The sequence below is a fragment of the Seriola aureovittata genome, chromosome 15 (genome assembly GCF_021018895.1).
Source record: "Seriola aureovittata isolate HTS-2021-v1 ecotype China chromosome 15, ASM2101889v1, whole genome shotgun sequence".
In the NCBI taxonomy this organism is placed as follows: Eukaryota; Metazoa; Chordata; class Actinopteri; order Carangiformes; family Carangidae; genus Seriola; species Seriola aureovittata.
This window is the reverse complement of record NC_079378.1, coordinates 19,502,687-19,515,262: the sequence shown is the minus strand read 5'-3', so window position 1 is coordinate 19,515,262 and position 12,576 is coordinate 19,502,687. Positions and strand designations below refer to the sequence as shown.

Genomic DNA, 12,576 nt, shown 5'->3' with positions numbered 1-12,576 from the left:
CTGCAGCAGCATGATGTGTTGGTTTTTTTTACAGGTGAAGCATTGTAAACGCAAAGTCTTGAGTCAAAACAAAAACAAAAAAAAAAATCTTCCCTCCTCTGTTTTAGGATGCTTTGATAAGATAGAATTCAGCGAGCATTAGACCTGGTGATGAAACTGGGATTCAATCTCGATTTAATTTCACATTTCTGATAGGTATTGATTTAGAGCATAGTACATTGGAAAATGTCCCAGCTGAGTTTCATTGCGAAGTTCTACTAAATCAACTGTCAGCTCTGAGACTTTTATGATGAAATCATCTTTCTTCATGGCGAGTTTCCACAAACAATTAGCACCACCATCCTTGCGTCTGCAACTGAGGTCTATATCTGCACTAAACTCACATAATATATAATTACAAAAATTGATTAAATATTTGTGTCAAAAACCACCGAGAGTGCATTATATGAAGAAAAAACTGCTGCCAGCCCTGAGTAAATGCAAGTTTAACTACTTCAAATTTTAAAATCAGTTGAGAAAAAAAAAAAGAGAATAGTTTCAGTTTCTTTGAGGAAAAAAACTTCAGATTTTTTTCCTTTTGAAAGACATTGCAACCAGCACATCTTATGAAAAATAATTGACATGAACTTCACAAAAACCGGTTCAACTTGATGATATTCACTTTCATGAAATCATAATTAACATTGAGTATTTTTCACACTGTATAATTCATGATGATATCTCATTAACTCTTAATTGATGCCAAGAAGCATCAGGGCATGGTTTTAGAAAAAAAAAAAAAAAAAAAAAAACAGACATTCATAGGCTCACACAGACAAGGAAGTGCAGCTCCAAATATACTTTCCACTGGATTTTATACATCTCTTCTCCATACCTTGGATAACTCGTCGATGTGGATGCTTCTAGCTCACACTTGAGACTAAGAGAAAACCACGAGATCGGCAGAACAGGCAACGGTGGGCTTTGATACGCCAACAAAACACCAAAGGAGGGCTGCACCTGCATCAACAATCAAGTGCGCATGTGAGGGCAACAGTGTCTGTCAGCGGAACGAGGAGCCAGCCCCTGGCATGTCAATTAGCGATGCAAATTCCAAGCAATTTCAACTCAGCTCAGCTTTATTTATACAGCACCTTTCACAGAAACGTGTAGCCCAAATAGCAGTATTAAAACAACACACACACATAAAAAAAAAAAGATTATGCAAGATTAAACTTTACAACAACAAAACAATGAAATGATGAATAAAAGTTAATAATATAAAATATATACCAAATGTACAAATATAAATAAACACCAAAGATAAGCCAATATATAAAAAAACAATGATTAATAGTTAAACACTAATGCCAAAGATATAACAATATAAATTATTATTAAGTGACAAGCAATTTCAAAATATTAAATAGCTGTCAGCAAGTAAACAAAAAGTAGGTTACACCCACCTCATCACGACAGACTTAAACCTTACTGGTTTTCTTTAGAATAATGAGAATATCTTAGCTGTCTGACATGCTGCTCTGCACTGGCCTGCCAACATTACTCTGACCTCACTAAACACATGTTTGGCTGTAATTCAAAAAATCCACATGCTTATTATGATAAAATTCAATTAATAGCTTTTATTAAATTCCCTCTTCACTACATATATCTCATGAGTCTGGGCAGACATGGATGCAAACTACAACTCGGTTGGCGGAGGAATACATACAATTATTCAATCCGGCCTTTTGTTCTGTATTTGTGTAAACCTTCTGTATATAAGTATAATGCATAATGATAGCTGCTATGACAGTAAAGAAGCCGATGTGATTTCTTTGTGGGCAGCCCTGCTGTTAAATTGAGTAAGGGGACATGAAGTGAATTGAGATAGTGTGACCCAGTATTTTCCCCATGCTGGCACTAGTTTTAGGCCCAACAGTGGTATAATGCTGCGTTGACCTGATTTCACGTACTGATGACAAACAGTGATAACACACAATCACTACCACTAGTCAAACTCTGTGGGAGTTTTGTGTTGTGAGAACATTTTTGTAGCTTGGGCCACAGATTCATGTCACACCCTGGACTGACGAGTGAATGAATACAGAACACTGAGCCACCTCCATGGCAAAGACAGATCAGGTGGTCCATGGGGGATGTTAGTGGTTCCTCTCGTCCCCGCTGGCGCTCTCCTCTCCAGCACTTCAGAAATGGAGATTGGTGTTGAACCCGTACACAGGGAAGGACTCTGGAGGCTAACATCAATCAGCTCAGTGACCTTGTCAGCCGATACCCTCAGGAATATAGGGCACCTGCTTCCATGGTGACTGCACACAGGGAGAGGACTGACTGCAGTTACACCACACTATTATAAAGAATAAAATCTGGGAGTGCTTAGCCATGCATAGTGTATGTATGCCAAGGACTTGAAGTGGCAGAGAAGGAACCTGGACTCTGAATCAACATCAACTGGTAGTTACATTATTACATTGTATCTGCTTTTTCAGTCACTTCAGCCCTGTTTCTCTGATCAGCATACAGCTTTACTCTTTCCCTCTTATTGATTATCCCTGCAATGCCAGAGCATCAGCTTCATCTTCAGTGTGACTGTCGGAGACCAAATCATCCATGCCTTTATTTGCTCTCGCCTGGATTACTGTAACTACGCCAAGTACGCCAAACAAAGACAGCATATCACCCCTACTCTGGCCCAACTTCACTGGCTTCCCATATGTTTCAGATTTCACTTGATCACACACTGATCATATTCAAAGCCCTCCATACCATGGCACCTTCTTATATTTCTTCTTATAACACTGTACTCTCTACCAAGATCACTCAGATTGTCTGACCAACTGCTAAAAGGGAGGGAGTGCTTTGCCATTTTAGGTCCAACTTTATGGATTTGAATAGGGTGCCGTTTTTATAATATTGCTATTCATTCCTTTTGGTATCATCCACTTGTGATTTTGTTTGGTTTACTATATTGTTTTTTATTGTTATTATATTTGTTATTATATTTTTTTTATCGTTGAGTTTTCTGCATTTTTATTACTAATTGTGAAGCACTCTGTAACTACTGTTTTGAAAAGTGCTATATAGATAAAGTTAATTATTATTTATTTAATATTTTTAACAGCAGTTTTTCTTGGCACCAGAGGTAGTTCTGCTTTCAGTCTAATGCAGTTGTTGACTTAAAGCAACAAATAACCAGCATATAAAACACTGAAGTCTTAAGCAGTATGATGTGAGGGGCTTTACCGCTCAGCCTTACATGGTCTAGTATGACCACAGCTAATAAAATGTGTTGTTATAGTGTAATTGCCAGTTTGGGCTACAGTGGCTGCTGATCATCAAATGTTACAGAGAGTAATCTCACTCTGAATACGTGTTTTTAATTGTTTTTTTTTCTCCCCCATATTTGTCATTAGATAAAATATCTCCAAAATACAGTAAAGAGTAAATTCTGGTAAATACATTAATACAGTATTCCCCCCTAGCTAGAAGTTGTTATTAGTTTTCTGTTGTTATGACACCAGTGCAGGAGTAAACCTTGCCAGAAATGGCTGCAAATAACCCATTTAAATTCCTTCAGATGTCAACAGCATCAGTTGACATCTTTAGCCAGCAGACAAACAAAATCTTGGTTGTCATTTTATTTTATGTTTTTCCCTGTGCCTTTCTGTGCCTCAGCTGGCCTGTAATAACTGAACTCATCCCCCTCTCTTCACTTCATGCTGGTTGAAACTCTCAGCATGAAGTGCGCACGCACACACGCACACACACACACACACACACACACACACACACACACACACACACGCACTGTTCTCCCCATGCTCATCCATCGGGCTTGAAACAGAGCAGGCCACTACAGGAGGACCTGCTATTCTGCCTTTGGTTGTAGATTTATCCCAACTTTGTTTTGCCAGTATGACATCAGTTGATACTATTCAAGACAGCTTTTTGTCAACCACCCCTTTGATGTTTAGCGAACTTCCAGCAGCGACGCCAGAGTAGCTCTGTGGTTTGCATTGTTGCCTTAGAGCAGAAAAAATCCTGTGTCACAGTGCACAGTCTAATCACATGCAGGTCGGTCAGTGTGGAGATGTTTAGCTTCTCATGGAATATTATGCGTCGATGATGTTGCTGGGCCTTCTGAGTGCCTGTTGGGATACACTCCAGCTCACTATGACCCTGGTGAAGAAAATGAATGAATGAAAAATTACCTACAGTTTTAGTTTTGCTTCATTATCCAGTACATTGTAGATTGTCGGACATCTGTCTTTCAAAATTGATTCAGGCAGTACCAGAGAGGGCTGGGCCACTGTGACTTCTCCTCCAGGCATGCATGCCTCAAAATGTTGAAAGTCTCATTGTATTCAACCCTAAGGCTATGGAGGTGGCATGCCTACAGCATGGCCCAACAATCATTTGTTTCAGCACACTTCGACAACTGCAAGTTGTATTATTGCAAATGAAATAATATTTTTACACAGTCATGCAAGCTAGTGTATAACATTAAACTGTCTCCACTTTTTCTTCACAATGTTTGTCATATATAAAGTTTCTGCACAGACAGGGGTGTTTATTATTGTTCAAGCTCCTATACTATAGTTTTGCATGAGTTGAGTAGATAGATAGTGTGTTGATAAATACAATCTGCCATAAAGTCAGTCTCCACAATTTACTAATCATAGATGAATTACTGTAGACTGAGTTGCCTTGGGCCGATATTCGATATTATCAAATATCATGATATTCCTTGCCATATACATTTTTTTCATAATATCGTGTCAATAAATTATTATCATTTCGCAGTTTTGCACAGTCTTCAATGCTGCTGAGTCCGACCCTCATTTCATTGCTTTGCTTACTGTGTATTTATGTATATCTGATATTTAGGGATTGTTTTTGTGGCAGCAAATGACAAATGCAAACAGGATCCGTTGGTAATTTCTTGTCTCTGAAATGTGCATTCCTGTTTATTTCTCCGCGTCGGTGACAGCCAGAGCCGGAGGCATATTGTTTTCGGGATGTCCGTCCATTCCATTTCTCGTGGACACAATATCTCAGTAAAGCCTTGACGGAACGTCTTCAAATTTGGCACAAACATTCACTAGGACTCAAAGATGAACTGATTGGATTTCGGTGGTCAAAGGTCAATGTCACTGTGACCTCACAAAACATGATTTTGGCGTTGTGAACACAAAATCTCCATAACTCCTCAAGGGATTCCTTTCACATTTTGCATAAATATCCACTTGGACTCAAGAATGATGCGATTGGATTTTAGTGGTTAAAGGTCAACGTCAGTGTGACCTCACAAAACACTTTTCACCCATTCCTCAAGACTTTACAGCGGGGATGTAACCTGAGTCCAGTCTTATTGGCAGAGGCATACAAGCAGAAGATGGTAATTCTGGTTTATTATAACCATTATTAACAAAAAAATTACTGCATATACAGTGAAACATGTTTTCAATCATGTTTTAGTTTATTTTTCATTGTTGAGGCATGCAAATTAAGCATAACTATATGAACCCTAACCCTAACCCTTCGAGCTGCGTTTTTTGCAACGTTGCAACTGAACCTCCCAGAAAACAACTGCCGTCCATGTGATGAGCCATTTTCATCACGCACACAAAAAACAGTGGGTGCACTTAGATCTGCACTGACCTTCTGGTTGCCTCAATAGGAATTTATGCCCACAAACTGAAATAAAAGGGAGAGTCCTTGGTTTGGCACTATACATTGCTATACTCTGAGCTCAGTGCACTGTAATGTTGCATTTAATTTGATTTCTTTTAGCACATGGGGAAAGTCATTATTTTCTGTAACTACCGCAGTTGTGTAATTTGGTTTAACATTGAGTAGCTGTTAGGAGCTTGATCAATAACTCGATGGAAAAAAATGTAGTTTATTAAGAAAATTGATCAATGCAGCTAATTTTGTCTCTAAGTTGTATAACATCAAATGAGTTTTTTTTATCTTGTGCTAGTTCAGCAGAGTTTCTGCCGAAGCAGAAGCAGAAAATGAAACCTGACATTCTAGTGCGACTTGAAGAAGTTGATGACATTTTTATGAATAATGACTGACAGACACAGATGTAATTAATCAGAATTACAAGTGATAGAGGCGATGATAATGATGAAGTTAAATAAATATTCCACAGATGCAACATCTTTATTTTTAGCACCATGCTCGTACTGTACATAGGATGTCCCCCCCCCCCCCCCCCCCCCCCCCCCCCTCCCCCCTCCCACATTAGCTGCTTTGGGAAAACACTGTCACTGGAGCCAATCTTGATCTTACCCCTTCAGTCAATATCAATCACTGGAGACAGATAAAATTAGTTCTTAAGCAATTTGGCCCTAGACTCAGACACGGTTATTACCTAGGTGTCGTTTGCAGCATCTGTGTACCTTAGATTGTTATTTCTTTTAAACACAGGCAAGGTGGTGTTTACAGCAACTGGTCCAGGATGCTCCCAAAATGGGCCACTGTCCATTCATGACCCCGTCAACTATGTGGAAATTATTATTATTATTATTATTATTATTATCATGAAAAAGTGAAATTACAGTGTGTTTGTTTTTCTTCTTTACAACACTGAACAACTGAGATCAGCAGAGGGGATGACATTATATATTGACTGGAATATTTTCAGAAGGCCTGGAAAGTCTCTTTATGGGGTTAGGCTCAAACACACTGTTGCTCATAAAGTTGGAATACATTTTTATATTTTTTTAGCACCAAACAAATGTTATGCATGAATTCATTTCACCTTGGTAATTGGGACACATAATGTATTCATTGCACCTGATCAAAAGTGATTACTGATGCATTTGAATAGGAATAAACAGAGGATTGTATCTGAAAACAAAATTATTCCAACTTTAAGGGTGACAGTGTATATTTCATGTGTTTACATTTTTGATAAAACACCATTTTACATCCTGAAAATATACAGCTTTAAATAATACATCTCATTCATTATTAATGATATGATAGTGTGATAGTGCACATTACTTTATCAATTGTCTTCTTTCATCAAATGAAACATAAGTGCTGTAGGGGAGAGACACTGTATTTAGGCTATAAACTTAGGCATGTTAAAAAAAGAATGTAGCCTACACACTCAGGACTGTTGTTTAGAGATGCCTGCAATGTAAGATGGAGGCCATCTTGGACAATACCAACCACCCTCTCCGCAACATTCTGGCAGGACAGAGAAGCAGCTACAGCTGCAGCAAACATCTCATCTCGCTGCGCTGCTGAATAGAGATCCTATCTATATTCAATACAAATTTAAAACAAAGATATGAGGACATTCTGGTGATTAATTTACAGTATTTGTCATCAATTCTAACTTCCTTTCGTCTTATATTATGACACCTGTGTTTTTTTCTACCCATGGGTGCCTACTGCCTACAGGAGTAGTTATAGTTAATACATTCATCAACATTTATCTGCATACAACTAAATGTGTAATGATAAAACTTAACACAACAAACTGGGTGAGTTGGAATTTCAATTGACCAGACAACACAGGAAACAGATTTTTATTCAAACTTGAATAAAGATGTTTGAACTGTGAATTCAAAGACATCTTAATCAGTGAAGACTGTAATATTATTTCAGACATAAACTTCAAAGCTATTGGTGGCATTCATATATTGGCTGGTCTTTAGTGCTTCTCAGCAACTACACACCCATTAATTTAAGATTGTCTCAAACATAACCATAAACGGCTACAGTGGCTCCACTGACTGTCAGGTTTACTGCAGTTATGGATGAGCAGTGCATCAAAGTTTTCAATTCGTCTCGCCATCATGTAGCCAATAGATTCAATTGGGAAATGAAACTCTTACCACAATAAAGATTTTCCACTTAAATGTCTAAGTATAAAATCAATAAGGTGTCTGGTGGACATTGGTAACACAAACTATATACCACTTTTGTCATGTCAGCATCACTCCAGCTGCACATCAACAACAAATCTTCCATTCATGTCAACAGCTCCTGTGTTTAGATGCTTAATTTAAGCTGCATACAGAAGTACAAGGGCTCAGAGTACCCACAGAGAAGCTGATTTACTTTGATACTGTAAGTATACAATATATGGTCAGTGAGTTTAGGGGAAAAATAGATTTACACGAAATCCAGATTGCTTTCGTCTGTGTAATTTGGTTCATCTGCATGGACTTTATTCTTGTGTAGCCAAGTGACATGGCACAGAAATCAGAGCCCTGTACATAGTCTCCGTGGGTCACTTTACCTTTTTAATACATCCGAGGTCACGTATGTATAAAGAAAACTACATCTGCAACTCTAAACTCATGCTTTTGTAGAGGTTATTAGAGTTATCAGTAAGTGTTTTAAAATAAATTTAAGAAAGACCACACAATCTGAAATTCTCAACATACTGTACCCGCTTAGTGAACCTTCACTGTGAGGTCTGAGAACGTCGTTTCCCTCACAGTATTTCAGGTCTTCATTAAACCCTGAGCATAAGACAAAGGTTGAAAGTATAGACTGTGTATAAAGACGGATGAAGCCTCCGTGATGTCATCCATAGGTTTTTGAAAAGTGGTATTGAAGCTTAGAGTGAGCTGCTCCGCCGAAAGATGGTGGTTTTGGTTAAACGTAGATAAACGTGTCTGAAGTCGCTCTGAACCAGACCATAATCCATCAGACAACAATAATATTTCCTGGAGAAGCCAGTTTGTCATTTGTTGAGCTGTTGTCATCATGCTACACTGTGATTGGCTCAGCTGTTTCAGAGCAATGAGACCAGGAATGTGACCGTCTGACAGTATATTTATTAATCACCACACTGTCTGATTTATATTCCACTTCACCCACATGAACCACCACAGCAGGGGCTTTGTGGGGCCCTGGTAACTTAGTTCCACTGGCCCCTTTGTGTAATTATGATCTGGAAGTGGATAAAAAATATTAATTCATCAAGGCAGCATTGAATCTAAACGTTCAGATTCGACCAGCCCAGGAACTCGACATCAGTCATGCTATAAACAAGCTTTTATGTGCACAATTTCCACACTCTTACAGCAGGTCTGTATACACCAATACACTATCATTTCTGGCCACTCAAGTTTTTATTCCTCTGTAAAATGAACATAAGTGGCAGTTAAGCTAACCGATGTTTGTTACCACTGTCTGAGCTATACAGTAGATACTGGTGTTAAATCACATCAAGCAACACAAAGATGAAGATCTGCATCAAAGATTAATAGTCAGAAGCTCTTTTTTTTTTTTTTTACTTACCTGCAGTAAGGAAGGGGAAAACTGCTTCTGTGGTTGAATTTAATGAGGTTGTGAGTTAGTGTTTGACACTGTTTTAACACCACAAACTTCACTCTGCCTAATCTATCCACATTGCATATTTACTGTTAAAACTAAATATACACTGGAGTTCCTGCAGCACCTCAGCAAAGATTAAAACTAATGTCTGCACTTATCTGATGTACAAAGAGATTAAAGGCAACTTTATCACTGTCTCTGTATGCATTTCTAAAAGCATTATGCACAAGTTGACTAAATAAGATGCTTCAGCAACATCACCAGAAGCACTTCAGTACTTGAAATAGTGATGAAATAAAAAAATACAGATTTCTTATGGTTTCATAATTTTTAGTCTACAGAATTTATGAAATGCATTTTTTAGACACACACACACACACACACACACACAAACACATACACTCTTATCTCACATGTCATGTTCTTCATCTAGCTGCAATATCAAATGACATACAGTAATTGGAAATAAAACCAGTCTGGCAATTTGCTTTATTTAAGTGTTGCATGTTGAAAAGAGAAAAACATTCACAAGTTGTGCTGCCTGGTCGCATAGTGTACCGCCACTTTCAGGAGTAAAATGCAGAGAAAAAAAACAACAAGAAATTTGATAACATTTCTAGTTTCTGGACATTACACTCAGCAGGTCATAGTGATGCATGTGCGACAGAGATAATGCAGTCTGTGCTCATGTTGATGCACCATAAAGAGGTCGTGTCCATGTCAGCCTCTATGCCAATGATCAGTTTGCTCCTTGGGTCATGTTTAGCACGTGGTAATTCTTTAAAAGCCAGATGAAGGAAGAGGGGATAGCATACAGCCTCAGCAGTAACAGTGACAGATGTGTGAGGTCTGGGTTCCAACGGCTTACAGAGAAGAATCACTTTGGTGAAAGGTAGACTCAAATACTTTGTTGCGCTCAGAATCTTTTGACGCTTTAGCTCTGGAGAGAAGTGTGTCATCAGGCTTAGTGGAGTCAACCACTACTTTCATGAGAAATGCCATTAGTGTGTGGACTGTAAAGAAGTGGTGACAGTGCACCAGTCTGAGGGCTGGTGAAGGCAGCTTTGCATGCACCACACTGAGAAACACACCAGGGAGGCATCCTTTGAGGCCGTCTCTGCAAAGCTTAAATACTTGGAATATTTGCCAGTGGGTTGCCTCGTGAGTTCCACCAAATTTCCCCTAGGGAATTCCCAGTAATAGACCTGTGGGTAAATCCCTCTATTTGATTATTTTAAAAGAAAACAAAGCTTGTCTGCAACAGGTAAGAACGCTGTTAATACATTCTATTTCACTAATGAGAGCGTGAGAAACATGTCTTCAGTTTATTTTTTGCTTTTCCTTACCCCAGGAACTTAAAAACCTGTAACCTGGAGTTTCCTATAACCTGAACTTTTAAGAACTCGTAAGGTTTTGATGCGAGGTTCTGCCTCATGATTTACAAATGGGATTGTTAGGGATTTACAGTATGTCAGTGTAAAGCAACACAAGGACAAATATCATCATTTTTATGTGCTCTTAGTTGTAGAACAGGCAATTATGGAATAAACGGCACTAATATGGAAAAGGGTATCAACAGGAACTGTGACACCAAACCACTAGCATCCAGCACAATCGTTTTTTTTTTTTACTTGTAAAAAAAAAAGAAAAGAAAAAGTGATGTATCGTTTGGTCACGTGACCCTGCCATGTAGTTCAGTTTGTGTTGAAACAGTTTCAGTTAGGTGTTGATTCTGATCATTTTGGAGGCTGCCGTTTGCAGAGATGTGGACTTGAGTTAAGTCGTACACATAATGACTTGAGACTCAAAAGGCTCAACTCGTATTTGAGATTTGGGAATCTTGAACAAGGAGGTAATGTGTTCATCCATGTTTATTTGTTGTTTTTTTTGTTATCAGGATTAAATAAAAGGTACTTAATTGATTTGCAATGAACCTGGTGGAGGGATGGGGCGTGGGCCAAGGAAGAACCCATTCAATTCTGGGGCAGGTCCAGGTCCATTTGCTATGACTGTGAATTTTTTTTTCTTTGAGGTCTGGTGTATGTCGGGCATGGGGTGGCAAATCGGCAGGGAAGAAGATTCCTGATGGGCCTTACTGATCGTTGGGCTGCGAGAGAGGGAGGGAGTGACGGAGAGCAAGAGGGAGAGAGCGATTGATAGCGCCGTGTCGTGGCAATCGGCCTAGTTTAAACTGTGCGGCCCACTGTGGTTCTGTGTGGCCGTCATCCCCCCTCACGTCTACCTCCCCAGCAAACTACATTTGTTTTAGCCCTGTACAGCAACAGACAGGAGCAGAGCAGCAGAGTGAGTTCAGGACCACAGCAAACCAAGACTTGAGACTTGACTTGGAGTTGCAAAAGATTCCTTTTTGAGCTTCTCCGCTTGTAAGTCAACAATATTCAGGTCCCAAAGTTGAAGTTCATTGAGGGTTTCGTAAAGTAACATCTTTATACTGTCATTTACTTCAAGCACAGCTCGTTCTGCCAAAACAGTCTACTGAACGGTATTATAGACATTTCATGTGCTGGTTTACTGTACAGATGTTTGGTGGAATTTTGGTATTTATTGACAGCAGACGGCATCTCAGTCCATTTCCTCACACATACACCAGTTATCAGGGGGCATATTCAGAAAAAAAATGAAGTACGGGTTGTGAATTAAATCCTCCATTATGTCACACTGGTAAATAACATTTTCCAGAGATGCGCTGCTGTAATATTTGTTGCTGCAAATCTTCATGCCCTCACCCTGATTCTGGCTCAAACACATATGGATGTGCGAAGTTGCCGTTTCCAATCAGTATTTTGTATTTTTTATTTTTTTTGTTTTTTGATGTTGCATGATAGTTTTACATTTTGCACACCGGCAAGAGGATGAGGTGGGGCTCACAAGCACTGGCTGCTGCCTCTCAGCAGCCTTCCAGAAGTCGGCAAACCAGAAGAGAAGTAGGCTTTTAGGGAGAGGGGGCCTTAAAGAGCCTGGAGCTAATAATTCCTGTTTTGGTCAGAGGCTCAACTGAGAGGCTGAATAACAGGAAGTATGAGATAAAAAGGGATAATAAGCATTCAAACCAACCGTAGTGGAGTCCCAGAATAACAAATATAGAGCGGGAAATGGTCATGCAGTAAAAAAGCTTCCCTTTAATCACCTGTCTATTACAAGATAATATAGCAGCACCTGTGCCAGTGAGATGAAGGCTGTCTGCTCAGCAGGTCTGGGTGGCCCAAGAAAGGTTAAATGCTTGCTCACAACAGTGATGAGTCAGCC

The 12,576-nt window shown here is 39.2% G+C and overlaps 1 protein-coding gene across 2 annotated transcripts in view; it reads left to right on the top strand.

Moving 5' to 3' along the window:
* The window catches only part of opcml (opioid binding protein/cell adhesion molecule-like), a 304,122-nt gene that overhangs the window by 220,352 nt on the left and 71,194 nt on the right, over positions 1–12,576 (top strand). The window lies entirely within an intron of this gene.